Source organism: Aulonocara sp. 'chitande type north' Nkhata Bay, linkage group LG5, assembly GCF_057382095.1.
Source record: "Aulonocara sp. 'chitande type north' Nkhata Bay isolate Kocher_YH1m ecotype deep benthic linkage group LG5, A_spYH_male_GT1.1, whole genome shotgun sequence".
In the NCBI taxonomy this organism is placed as follows: domain Eukaryota; kingdom Metazoa; phylum Chordata; class Actinopteri; order Cichliformes; family Cichlidae; genus Aulonocara; species Aulonocara sp. 'chitande type north' Nkhata Bay.
This window is the reverse complement of record NC_141348.1, coordinates 45,891,358-45,906,294: the sequence shown is the minus strand read 5'-3', so window position 1 is coordinate 45,906,294 and position 14,937 is coordinate 45,891,358.

Here is a 14,937-nt window from a genome sequence, read left to right as displayed (position 1 = left end):
AATTCCACATTGAACAAAAATAGGAATTGTATGGGAATGTAATGTTGGTGGGAATCAGTTACCCAGTGATTTTGAATGGAGAAACTGTTCAGTGCACTGTTATTCCACATGCTTTGCTGTACTCTCGATGGCCATTAGGTGTCAGTATATGAACAAGAATAACACATGGACACGCTACCTCCTAGAAGCTCTCACAGTAAACCAATGCAAAGCCAGCAGTTCATTTTTAACGTATAATGCTGCTTTTAATCGGATAATGAAACTGCACACAGTGCATCTTCAACATCCTGCTTCACACCAAACACTGTGAGCATTTTTCACACCTTGTACTCTGAGCCTGCTTTTTAATCCCACTTTCTCACCTGAAAGACGGGATTTTCTGTAATCTCTTCTCTCTGATTTCCAGAGCAAAGGAAAGAGCAGAGATATAAATACAACAAACGATGAAAGGTTAAATCGTGCATTGCGTGGAGGTGAAGCAGCATACATGTAGGTTTTTCTAACCTCAAGAAAATAAGTGCGTGCTTGTACTCTTTTGTAATGCTAAGTCATGATTAAATAGTTAACATATAAAATTACAGCCTGACCTGTTTTAACCACAACATGCAACTGTGATCATAATTTTTCAACCATATATATATATATATATATATATATATATATATATATATATGGAATACAGTATACTTATTTTGACCTACTTTTATATTTGGTCTTTACTTGAGTTGCTTTAACTCTCTTCACTATAAGGCCACTGCCCCATTGTTTGATTGGATGGCCCTCTTAAACAGAAGGCTTAAACATCAGGTGTGTCGGCCGTCTGTGCTCACACCCAGAACCGAGTCCTTAAGATGACTGTATTAAGTTCAACTCCTCTTCGACCAAGCACTTAGAGCAGTCTTAATGTTGGGCTTTTGGTTCAGATTTGTCATGTTTAATAAAAACATCCATTCACTTATAACAGTGGAATGACGAAAACCAAATAGCATATGATTTCTTAATTATTCTGTAGTGAAAATAGTTGATAAACTAATTTGGTTAGCATTCACTGTGGTACAGTGATTTCTTTCTCCTTAGGCAGATTCTTCATGTTAAATGCTTGACAAGTCAACAAGAAGCAGCCAGCTTGCTATTAGTGCAAGTCTCCTTCAAGTTTTTCTTGTAGGAGGGAGGAAAAAAATGCTTCCTCATCTAAGCTCCTTATGCCTCCGAGGGGGATGTCTGTGTCACGCAGAGGAGGATGCTAAAAATCTGCTGGTGAGGACTGTGGTGAAAGGATCAGAGCGTATGACTCACTTCTTCTTGTTTTTGACTCTTATCACCAACACCCCAGCCTTCATCAGGCTCCTAATCCCTTTAGCGGCTGAGAAGCGGAGTAATATCAAAAAAACCACTTTTGCATTCATTACACTCTTATTGAAAGAATGCCCGCTGCCATCCGCCTGACTCTAAACTCTGAGCTTCCTTCAGCTTCTCCGACTCCCCTCGGAAAAGTAAGAAAGACTCGTTGGTACCAAGTGGGCTTGAGTAAAATCAAAGCACACCCATGCAAAATGTGATCGTCCTCACAATGTATTACTTTCAGAACCTGGATCAAACGTGGTAACACACCAGTCATTTCATTTAATCTTTGTTCTTTGTAGTATGAGCCACGTGAAGGCTGTACAAAGTGCATTATCTGCTTATGAAACCAGTTGTACCTGCACTTTTATCCTAGAAGGCAACAGCATGGACCACATGCATACAGAGTATAAAAACACTGAAATAGAAATGTTGGAATGTCCTTATTTATCTGAAAAGAACAGCTTTAAAGGTCCTTTAAAGGCGTTAACACGATGCTGACCGCTTTAAATGAGTCAATGTACGTTTGGCCAATCGGCTGGCACGATTCCTGGCACTGCTCTAATATTTCCTTTAAACACTGCTGCATTTGTAAAGCAACGCTTGATGACATTTTCTGCAGCATATTATTGACCGTCGTCTTTTGACTGAAATGATCAGAGTCATTAGTGTCGTTCTTTCACTCCAGTATCATCTCCTGGAGGTCCAAGTTTGCATTTACTGGATGAAGTATGTCAATATGTAGCCTACTTTAGAGATACGCTGAAAGCTTTTAGACATGCACACTTGTCGGATTCTCCCCATTTTATTATTCGTGTTATTTTTACATCAGGTTAACATTTGAGTTTTTAAAAGACGTTATTCCCATAACCATCGACCTTTTTCACATTTGAGATTTGACTTTTCACAGTAGGGAAAGCCCAGGTAAAATTAGCAATGGCCCTGCAAGCATGACCTCCCTTACTTATAATGCAGCACCATAAACACACCTGTACTGTGAATGAGGGCAGTGTGGCATGTAAAGACATCTGCGCCGAATAAGATGTAATTGTGGGGTTTCCATTTTGATAAAAGGTTTAGTGTTTCAGCAAATCTCATGTAAACTACCATAAATAAAAGGAAATAAAGCTATAATTGAGTTAAAAAATTCTCCACTTTTGACTGGATTAAGCAAATAGAGGCAATTCTAGCCTAAGCAGTTCTAGCCTTCTGCACTTATTTACCAAATACTTACATGCTGTACATTTATCCTCGGGTGGGTAATGTTTGCAACACTTTGTGTGTTAATGTTTTAAGTCAGAAATACCAAACAGAGAGTCCCACATTATCCTACATAAGCATGATCTTCTCCTACGTTTTACTGGAATCTCGTCACTGATGTATGCACACATATTTATTTAGAGGGAAATCTTTCTATATTGTTTCTGGTCTTAGCTGTAGGCTGCCAACAACAAACAGGTTTGGATGAATCCTTAAAGGGGGACTCCAAACAAAAGCAAGCTCTCATCCACTCAAGGTCCCTGAACCCATTATAAAAGATTATATATTTATTCAGTCGTGTCATCCCTCAGCACCGTATCCCCCACACATGCACACAACACACACACTTTTCCTTTCCCCTTGCCAGATCAATTAACAGATTAGTGGTTGTGTGTGATAGATTGAAGGCGCGAGTCCAGGATATCGTCTCTGTCTAATGCATTTTCTGTAGAGAGAGTGAGCATGAGCTTTACTCTCGGGGGAATATTGACAGGTTGGAGTGCAAGGTTATGTCTGCCCTCCAAGGATTCATCATCTGCCATTTCCTGTCTGTAATATATTTATTTTGATAATGCATATTGATGCTGTTCTGATGTTCAGATAATTCTCTTATATGCCACATGATTTACTGAGAATAAGCCCTTTTATAGCTGTTTTTTTTTTAATTGTAAGGTTTATTATTTTGCAATGATGCACACAAAAGATTGTGCAGAAAACTCATAATTTTTTCTTTTTTCTTTACTGATTTGGCGATTATACTTCAGTTACATTGGTTTGCTTCATTCCCTTCCACGCACTGTTAAATGTATAATATTTTCATTAGCACGGGCAGTCTGCCTCACTGTGATTGCAATCACACGGTTTTGTAATTAAATTGAAGGCCTCCAGTTGTCATTATCAGCTGTTTACATAAGAAACAAGAGCCCATGTTTTTACACTGAATTCCTCATGTATTTACACAGGCAGCCGTGCAGCACAGTCACTGTCTTTGTTTACACACACGCTCACAAAAAAATACAGCAGTATATATTTAGCAGCTTTGTGGTATGACTGTTTTGACAGAAGTTTGCCTCTTTTTATTTTGATGCTACTTTTAGTCCAGAGCAGATCACTGGGAGTAGTGTAGAGAGTCTGTTGGTGTGAATATTTTATTTAATATTCACATCATCAAAGTAAAAGGCAGAAAGTCCCACATAATATATCCATCCTCTTCTACTCTCGCGGGGGGCGGAGCCTATCCCATCTGCCTTTGGGCGAGAGGCAGGGTACACCCAGGACAGGTCGCCAGTCTGTCGCAGGTCTAACACATAGAGACAGACAACCATTTGCACTCACAATCACAACTATGGGCTTACCAAGTTACCAGTTAACCTAACCCCACTAACTACATGTCTTTGGACTGTGGGAGGAAGCCAGAGTAGTGGGTGAGAACCATGCAGACACAGGGAGACCATGCAAACTCCACACAGAAAGACCCTGGCCTGATGGTCAGGAACGTCTTGCTGTGAGGCAACACCGTGTTTTACAGATGAATTGCGCCTCTCTCCTGACCTTCTCTGTACATATTGATGATGATTTGAACCAAAAATGTTCAATTTAGGTTCTGTAAGAACTGATTTTAAGTCCAGTTTTTGTATAATTTATAATTTGACTTCTTTACCCTTCCACTGACACCATCCTTGAAGAGCCTTTGTCGAACAGTAGACCTGTGTGAGGTTTTTGCAGTTTTTTTCTTATTTCTTCAAGACCTTCAGATAGTGTTCATCTGCTGTAGTTTTTCAGGCCTGCCACTTGTTCAAGAATGCACTGCACACCACGCTGAAATATGCAATGTTTTTGGCTAACAACTCTTTAGGAATCTTGATGTTGGTTCAAAAATGTTATCTTATGCCTGAGAAACTGTGACTTTGACATTTTTCATAGATTCACCTAAAGAAATGGGAACAAAATGTATTATTGTGACAAGCTGCGGGTAAAAAAGGCCTAAAGATGCCATTTAAAATTGGTTCTTTGCTAAGTTATCTGTTGTGTATAGTACCAACATTGGTTCATCCCTTGAATGATTCATAGGTGAGTGAGTTAGTTACAGCAAGTGGCTTAAATAACAAAAAATAATCCTATAAAAATGGTCAGATACAAGGACTGGAATGAAAGTGAGTGAAAAAGCAGCCGATGCACAAAGAAAAACTTGTAAAAGAGCTCCAGAAAGCCTTGGAAACAAAATATATATAAATGTGGTGGCTCGAGACTTTTGCACAGCACTGTTTGTATATCAGAAATTCTCCCTCCTGGTCCAGTACCTAAAGTGTATTCTGATCCATGACCTGAACAGTATGTGATGACAAGAGCACAGTGAAAAAAAAAAATCAATGTCAATGTATTTAAGGAGCAGAGCGGCAGCCGATCTTCGGGGACCTTCCTGTGCCCGTTGGCTTGAGTTCCAGTCAATTACTCTTTGGTCTCAGCAGTGCTATGTGTCTGACTGGAGACTGAGCTGATGCATCACTGTTGGACTGACAGTGAATGAAAAATGACTCACATTATGCCACCTTTGAAAAGTAGTTTTATCACATGCAACAGACAGACAGATGGCTGGATTAGTTGACGGCAAAAATCCAGCACCCTATTTAGAGTGTTAACATCTTTCGGGGTTTCTTCTTCTTTTAAGACACAATGTTTTGTACAAATGTTTAACAGTGAGAGTGAAATCATTCACAAAAGCATCCACAACAGGTTTTCCATCAACACAAGCAAGAATCAGCTTCTTGTCTTTCCAGCTAGGCCTTTCGCTTCGTCTTGAAAAAGCTCTTACTCATGCTATAAATGTTTTCATTGCTATTGCTTCCTTCCTCCGCTATGAGTAGACTGCGACATGTCCAGGCAACATTTGTGACTGTTTATTACAGATATTCAAAGAAATGAGGAGCGCTAGGAAATGCAAGCATATGGCTGTAGCAAATGATGAAATTACAGGCCTTGACGGAAAAAGAATAACCACAAATAATTGTGGTCACAAAAGCAAACCCACAACAAGCCTCACAGAGTCGCTGTGTCAGCAGTTCTCTGAGGCTCTACTTGGACACAACAAATCTTTTGAGCTAAAGTCTAATGCCAGCATACCAACACGATGAAGATAAATCTTTAACACCATATTTCAGCATGTTAGCATAGTATTGTTTGCCTCTTTGTTTTTATTAATTAGCTTAAAACAAAAGTGGAGTATGTGTTCATAAACCAAAATACTGGGCACTTAAGCTCCATGAAAACATTAAAAGAGCAGTCATTAAAAAGCCTACTGGGGCTTTGTGGGTGAGCCAGGATGATTTGAATTTCCACTTTCCACTTCTGTAGTGAAAACTCTGGAAAAGAGCAATGAAGAAAACGTGTGTTTAGTTAGGGTTGTCTATTTTTTTTAAAGAGCTGATTTGAGTTCAAGCCTTTTACCTCAGTATAGGAAATTTGTGCTATTCCTTGTTTGCTCATATGCATTATATGGACAACAGTATTGCAGCCACCTATACACTTCAAATAGAGGACTAGCTTGAGCATAGAAACCTGTGTCATGAAGCTCCCTGTGCACAGGTTTTGTGCTGATGTTAATTGTAGAAAAGGTTTGGGACTCTGCAGAACATTGGAGAGCATTGGAGACTGTCATACCCCAGCGCTCTGTAACTTTATTTGGTGGTCATCCACCTGGTGTCTGAGCTGCTTTGATTGATAAGCTTTTTTTTTAACAGCTGAACATGGAATATCTAAGAGGGAAGAAATTTCACCAAAGGAGGCGCTGATACCAGTAGCACACTCAGATTTACTACGCTCTTTGGAGTGATCCAGTATTTGACAAATGTTTATGAAGGCAGGCTGAAAGTGCTTTATTTTACACACCTGTGGCAACCAAAGACTAAAAACACCCACATTCAAAGTTTAAGAGGTGTGGTCCAACACTATACCATATAGATATGATGCATCTATACTGGAGCAGAGAGTGTAATGCTGGTTTTAACCTTAGACCCAGAATAGACACAATAATGGAAATACGGTAGATGTTAATGCCAAAGGAATGGCAACCAAAACAGAACCATTTATCTAATAACAGGCTAGCAAATACATATATGTCCTGTAAATATGATTATATGCAGTTCATCCGACTCATAAAACTATGTTGTTTTAAAAAAAGACGACAAATAAAGCCATGTTGTAATAAAAATGTGTGTGTGATGGGTTCAGTGTAACTTTCTTCATTAACATAAATTACACAGTCAGTAGGGCCTGTATGCAGAATGCGTGATTATTCAGGACAAGCTGACCCTCATACTATAAAACACATTTGCCTTATGAGACTTCATATCACTCTGCAGTTATTTTTTATGCTTCTTAACTGTTTACAATTTGTATCTTAATTCATGTCAAGTTTATTATATTATCTTTGACTTTTCCCCATGACGTTATATTTATTTATTTATCCATAATTTAATTTGAGTTATGAGGGTTTTTTCCCTCTTTGTCTAAAATTTCTATTGTTACATAAAATCTATTATTTCTTTTCTCTGCTGTATTTTTTCATTTGAGTGTTTGGGCCATCTTTTTTAGCTTTAAACGTTAATCATTACTATTTTCTCCACGGCACATCTCGTGTTTTTCAATCCAGCAGCTAAGTACATCTCCCCTAACTCATCATCTGAAAATGTCAATAGCTCATTAGAGGAGGCTCTCTTCTCTTCTGGCTTTTTCATCATTACCTCATTCTCCCTCCTGGTCACTAGCTCCCACATGTCTGCAACACAATGAGTGTGTGTGTGTTTGTGTGTAAGTGCTGATATGGCTGTGTGTTTGTGTCTATGTGCCTGGTCTTTAGAGAGGGGTTGATGGCTGCAGAGGTGTTAGTGATGTTTCAATATCAATTTACTCCAAAGCCCGAGTCTCGGATGGTCTCCCTCTTTGCTAATCTAACCCCGTCCTCACCCCCCTGTGATATTTTAGCAGGTCAGTGACCTGAATATGTTTCATGGAGGTGATGCTGAAGAGGCTTTATGCATATCTGTCACCACATTTATGCAGGGTCTCTAATCAGGAGTGTTTCCCATCCTTTTTAAAAGTATTTTATATTTCCATCTATATCTATCTATATGCTCTGCAGGAAGAATAAGATTTATTCTTATATGTTATATACATAATATGTATCAGTGAAGAATTAATTTGACTACTATCTTAGAGAAACAAAGGCAAACAAAGTGTGTAGTTATGTTGCACATCATTTTTTTTGCTTTTTTCTATGTTACTGTTGGAGCACACCAGGTAGGCAATGTGATCTTTAATTGTGATGCTCAAAGCAGAGACACGAAGCAGCTGCTTGTGTTCTTTGTACACAAAAGGCTTAAAAACTGAGGTGACACACCGTGATGGCGACCTAGCAATGTACGCTGGAGAAAAACCGGTGCACAACAAACCGTACTCATTGACTCTTGATGCCATTATCCACCTTGAATTGGAGTCAAGGCTGCAGAGCACTATGCCGCTGATTTAAAATCCCTAGAGAGCAGAGGGGAGCTCATATTATCACATGACTTTATATTATGGGGATAGAGGAGCATTTTTCCTCATGGATGAAAACACATTAAGGGCACACGCTGGCCAATAAAGCCTCTCATCCAGTAATGAAACCTTATCCCAGCCCTCTTGGCATCGCATGTAGGATAGGTTTACCCTCCTGAGTGCGATGGCCAGTTGCTGCCTCCAGTCACGATTGTGGGCCGACATTGAGGGGAAAAATGGTGGGACAATGAAAAAACAAAAGTGGGGGTTTAGAGGAATGGGTTTCTGCAGCCATGGAAATGCAACACAGAGCATGAAATCAGAGCCACTGGAGATTGCTGCTCGCTCAATTGTGTCCTCCTCTTTTTCTGCTGACTTGGAGGTTTGTGGGTGTAATGAATACCTTGCCAGGGATTGTGGAGGCTTCCCCGGGCTGCTCTGTATTCACATACAGCTCAACACAAGGTAGACTCTTTGACTGTACAGATGGATGTTTGGATATTTTTTCTGTTCTCCTGCTCTGCTATTTGATGAAATTCATTGCTTGTGGAAAATGAGTTTTATTGAGAGCTGGCTTGGTTTCATAATCTGCCCACACTGCACAGTGGAGATAAATCAGCTCAGAGAAAACCAGTTTCTTAGACTTCCAGTGCACACCTTGGTTACACCGTGCCTTTGGTGAAACAAGAACAAAAACACCAGCAAATACACAATTCAGTAATTAATTATCCACTTACACTGTAGCTTCTCCTGATGTGTCTATCAAGGACATCACAAAATGGATTTATAATTTCTCTTTTTCACAATAGCCTTCATTAACAAGCTGTGTATAATCCTACCAGCTCTTCCATTTCTAACACTCAGCAACATACTCGAATTACAAATAATACCTTCTAGTGTTTGGAGAACTTGTATATTAAACTGTATAACTGCATGTAAAGTAGTTAAACTGGTCTTGGACTACTCATCATCTCCCTTAGTTTTTGCGAAGCAGTACTGATCATATTTGGAAACGAGCTGTAGTAAAGCAGCCTACATCCACAAACTTTGACACACATCACTGAATTAGTGCTAAACAACAAGAGTAATACAACAGAAGAACTTCTCTCACCAAAACTTGAAAATACATTTCTTGGATAGTCTCTACCCACTTATATGTAAAATAATAACATTAGGTCCTGGCAGAGAAACGTTTTCCCAAAGACTTCTAGTCTTTTTGCAGGTTCCTGTCTTCATGTGGGTCTTTTAAAAGAATGCAGGTTTAAGGCATTTCCACATTGGCTTTACTTTTCAGACCTGGAATCTACATCCATCTTTTATATTGTCTGTGAAGCAACTTCAAGTAGCCACTCCAAGAACTGTTTTTGCACTTCTGCACTGGCTTCAGTTTTCAGCCCCGAAGGGTGCTGCTTGAGCCCACGACCTGCTCCAATTTCATGTGCTGATGGTAACCGAGATCAGAAGAGAAAAACTCAAACTGTAAATGTAATAGTGAATAGCTTCAATGCTGCTATGATGTTAAATGCCAGTATTTTATGCAATCTTTCAACGAGATATTAAATTACTTTTGTAAAAAATAAAAACAGACCAATAAAAACAGATTTTATTATTAATATTTTGATTCATGACCACACTGCAGAAATCCATTTACCCTAAATCCATCTCCAGACTCATGTGCCTCATGTCAAAGGGTGGGAGGAAGAGGAGGTTGCGGCCAACTGGCTTCTCATCACAGAGTTCTCATCACCACTCCTCCACACACACAATAATAACTGTGTCGTAGTCCTCATGTGGCTCTCTACACACAGAAAGATGACTGCTCTGAATACTGAACGGCTTATTGGAGCATGATTACACACTAAAAGACCCGCAGCTAAATATCACCCACATGAACAGCCATTTTCCCCCCAACAATAGCTAATTGAACACAGTATGCAGCTTTTCAAAGGCGGCGCTGGGGCCTATTGAAACGGCGCAGGTTGATATTTCATTCAAAAGGGGCTCTCAAGAACTGAGTATTCACAGCTGTTGTGCGCGTTAAGTGGTCTGAATGGCTCTAATTTCCTGTAGTACAGTGAGGACTGGGTACAATGCTCCTGGTATGTTACTTAGGAGCTCCAAACTGCGAAAGATTTCAACAGATGATCCTGCAGAGTCACAAGGATACACAGTGTTGTATAAACAAAGCACGTGAGGCACATCATGGTCAAATTCTGCATCAAAAGAAAAACAATTGCATAAAAGTAAAGCCATCGCCTCTGAGAGCCTATTAGTGTCCAGACATGAGTCAAGAGAAGATGATCATACACCAACTGAGCACTTAAAAGCTTGATTTTTGAGTAAGAAACAACAGGAGCTAACACCAGACAACAGCACAGTTTTGTCCTTTACCATGAAAACACCAAAGTTGTCCTTGATAAAACAGAACACACAAAGAAGCACCAATTAAATGAAATATTTTTTAAGACCACAAATCACCAAGAGGCTCATATCCTCTCTGGCACAACAAATATTCACCAGGATAAGCCTTATCTTTGAAGTACTTGTTGCAGAGCTGTTGCACTGAATTGCATAACTTCTCACTGTGCCGTAGTGTCTTACTGTAGCTCTCACTTACTAATAACCACCCAGCTTTTTGGTACAACAGCCCAGCATGGAGTCTGAATATTTGAAGAATCCGCATTGAAATTCAACAAATCTGCTTCTATGGCGCCAATCAGCCAAAACTGGGATCCTTCTCCAAGTGTGTAATATCTCTGTAGAGCCCTGCTGCACAGAGTGTGTGTTTGTGTACACAACAGCTTTTAAACTGCATGTGTGTGTATGTGCTCTGAACAAAACCTTTAATGGTTACATTGCGCAGTCATGCATACTGATTATCATGGATAAATTGCTGAGCCTACAGACATATGGAAATGGCTTCAAAAATGGCATCTATCTCTTGTGATTTGATAAAAATGAAAAATGTAGACAGATTGGCAGTAAGATACTTGTTCATGATAGCTTTATGTAACTACCTGCTCAACTTCTATTAAAGCTTAGAATTATGCATAATCAGTGGCCAGGCGACAGATGGATTTTCATTTCATATTAGTTGGATTGTTGTGTTAGATTGTACTAAAAGATGCTCTGTGGAGGTGGATATTCAGTCTCTTCAGTTATTGTACTTTGTTTTGAATCTCTTTTTTAAAACAATTATCCAATGGTAACAATGTATTTAAAATATAATACAACAAATGATGTTAGGTGGAGGTTCCAGCCTCACCGCGACCTTGATAAGGGTAAGTGGAAAAGAACGACTACATGAATAGAAATCAGTACCCTCAACTTGAAATCTTAAAATATGTATTGGGACAAATGTCCAACAATAAATAAGTAGAATACCTACCAGTAAGTTCTGGTTTACTGTTTGTTTTTAGCTTCCCATTTAATATTAAAGTGAATTACAGATGGAGTTGATAAGTTAGCTAGCTAGCTAGTGCTAGTGCTAGCTAAAAATTCCTCAGTTCTGTCCTTTTGTCCAAATATGGTCACGTCCAGTCTAAAAACAACGACAAAAACATGAGTATGGTAAAAAATGCAAACTTGGTAGCAATGTCCATCTGATACATACATCCTATAATTCATAGGAGTTTGGTGCTCCTCCTGCTTGAAGGTCGATGGAAGCTGATTTTAGCTTCTAGGGGTTTCTGTCAGTCTGTCTGCTCCTATCATGTTTTCATTTCTACAATGATACGATATGGGCTTTGTGCAGGCTGTAGAGGCTCTAATGTATTCACTAACTATGGCAGAGAGGCACTGACAGCAGCTTATTTTAATAGTGGATATTTTACTGAGACATTTAAAATTTGAACAGCTAGCTAAACATTGAGATTTAGTCATTCTCATGGTTCTTATCACAGTTATTCTACCTGAATGCTTAAGTACTAATAGCTGCAGTTGTTACTACACGGAGCTTCTGCTGTCAGTTACTACATTAATATGCACATTAGTTTTCCTAAACTTTGATGACATCTGGTACATCTGAAACATGCTTATTTGATGTTTATTTCTGATTTCCTGCGTTGGTGCAGGTTTATCTTTGGTTCTTCTACATCCAACAAATATCGTATAAACCAGGCAACAGGTGGAGATTAATGTGATTTTTTTCTGTGTTTAAAATCTCATTTTACAATGAAAGTTCAAAGAGAGCTGCTCTTTAAAAATGAAAGATGACAGAGGTAGCACAGCATTCTCTTTGTGTTGAGTAACTACCGGCGACTATTGATTGGAAACATTGAGGTTACGTTTTTAAAAATATGTTGCTTTTTGTAAAACTACCCTGTCACATGCTAAAAGTCTATAGCCATGCTGTGATGCACAAGGTTACATCATCATGCTAACATTATAACATAACTACTGTGGGCATGCTGATGCCACTGTCTGACATGTTCATCTGTATAGTGAAATTTTCTGGGACATTTCATGCCGAAACACAAAACACTCCACAATTGTCTGTACCGTGCAACCTTTCAATGCATTTTTAGGGTGAGTCTTATTACTGTTTCATGAACAAAATACATGCCAAGCTAAAAGCAAGATGATGGTAAGTTTTAGTGAGATGTCTGTTAAGATTGGGGACATACTGAGGGGAGTTTAAGGGGACATGGGCATTTTCTGGTTCACACAGTTCAGTTGTGAGGACAGCTCGTTTGGATGTCAAAGAACAAAGCAGCTCTAGTTTCTGCTGGGGGGAAATCCTTGATTAGTGGCTGCACTGTGGCTTCGCAACGAGTGGGCTGTTCATGTTCACAAAGGCAAATTGGCTAAGATGGCCATGAAAGAAGACTTAATTTCTCTCCTTGGATGGATTTTCCTTTTGGCTTTTGTGGCCCAGATAAGCATATGAAAGCTTCTGTTCCTTTCAGTGTGCACACGTGTTTCTGCTGAAGATGCACTGATGTTTGAAACTGTGTCATCTGCTAACATCATCAGAGCACAGCGAAACTCCATTGGGAACATCACACCGCCAACAGAGTTTAAACTCAGTGCTTAGACGAGAGCAATGCTGCATCCAGCTCCACTAAAATAATCGAGTCTTTGCTTGAATTACCACCTTCGTTTGGTATTTACCTCATTAAAGACTAATTTGAGTGAACTTGAAAGAGGTTTGGATGAAAAACAAAGAGGTACACCATCCCCTCATCATTTTCTCTGGGCCTCTGGGCATTGGGTTTATGGTCTGAGTTCCTGCTTTGTAAATAAACAGCCACTGTTCTGCTTTTACTTCACCAAAGGGAATATTTTCATCGAGTTTAATGAATGTGAATCTGCGCTTGTACATGTGTGTTTGGGATTTTATGTGGGTCTAATTAATGTTTTAGTTGACTTATGTGTCTACTAGAGTGTTTGTGTACATGCAGGCATTTTGGGTGTGCTGTGCGAATGAGCCCGTGCAGTTGTCTGGTTTCCCTGCAAATAATAGCAGTCATTTTTCAGACAGCCACCAAAAATACATTCAGTCACTTTTTAAAAGGACTTGTCATGTTTAACACACCGTGCTGCTTTTTTCAAAGACGAGAACTGTTAATAGCAACAATTGCATCTGTCAGTGTGTTATTATTATTAACAACATATACGAGGCTTAATTGTTTAGGTGCTGAAAATGGTAAAATGACACAACATTTCTGCAAGAGTGTATGCACAATAGGGAGCACTGTGGGTGAGGAACAATACGTGTGTCTGTCACTCATTTTGCAGTGTTACAGCTCAGTCACAGCTGCGAGAATGAAGACGGGCCCCATTAAATTCAGACAAGCAAGGCTGGAGGAGCTTGGAGGGGGGGATGGTAGCAGCTACAGGGTTTTTTTTAATAACCCACTGTCACATGTCCTTTCTGCACCTTGTGCTGCCATCGCCTCTCTCTCCTCCAGTGTTGCTGGAGATGCGGTGAGCACTGAGAGCACTCCATCTGCCACCGCATCCAAATATGATCCACACATGCTATCAGACAGTTTTATCAATGATAAATAGGGTATTTAAAAAAAACAAAACAACCCACAATGAAGCCGTGGGAAGGATAACAAACAAAAGCATTATCAATCATACAGTAGGAGGGCATAATTTCTCGTGATGAGGCGTCCTGTTTTGTAAATGTTGGCTAATGTGAGGCTCGATGAAAATATTCCCTTTGGTGAAGTAAAAGCAGAACAGTGGCTGTTTATTTACAAAGCAGGAACTCTGACCATAAACCCAAAGCCCACAAGCCCAGAGAAAATAACCTTTGAGCCACTGTGTTAAAATACACCACACTCATCTACTAGTAAGAGCCCTGCATTAAATTAGAAATATCATTATAATAGAATAACATAAGGCAGAAATAGAGTTTTTACTACTCTAATGAGCTTGAAAATCAATATTCTGTGGGACCACCTTTATTCTTCAACACAGCCTTAAGCAAATTTCTGTGTAATTCCTTTCTGTAGTCTTCAGGAATAGTTCTCCAGGCTTCTGGAAGAAGATTCAAAGCTCTTTATTGGATGTTGTCTGCCTCTATTTCTGTTCTCTATCATTCTCTCTATCAGTAACGTTGATGTTTGAGCTCTGCGAGGACCATCCATGACTGATATTGTTCCAGTGTGTTTTTCTATTCAGGTATGGTTTTACTGCATTGGAATTGGGTTTGGAGTCACAGGCATAATGAAAAAGCTGCTTTAAATCAGATGCTTCCCACATGTTACTGCGTGATGGATCAAAATACTTTTCTTCATTTATAATGTGTTCCTATTTTTACAAGATCCCACTGTCTCAAATGGAGACCAGGAC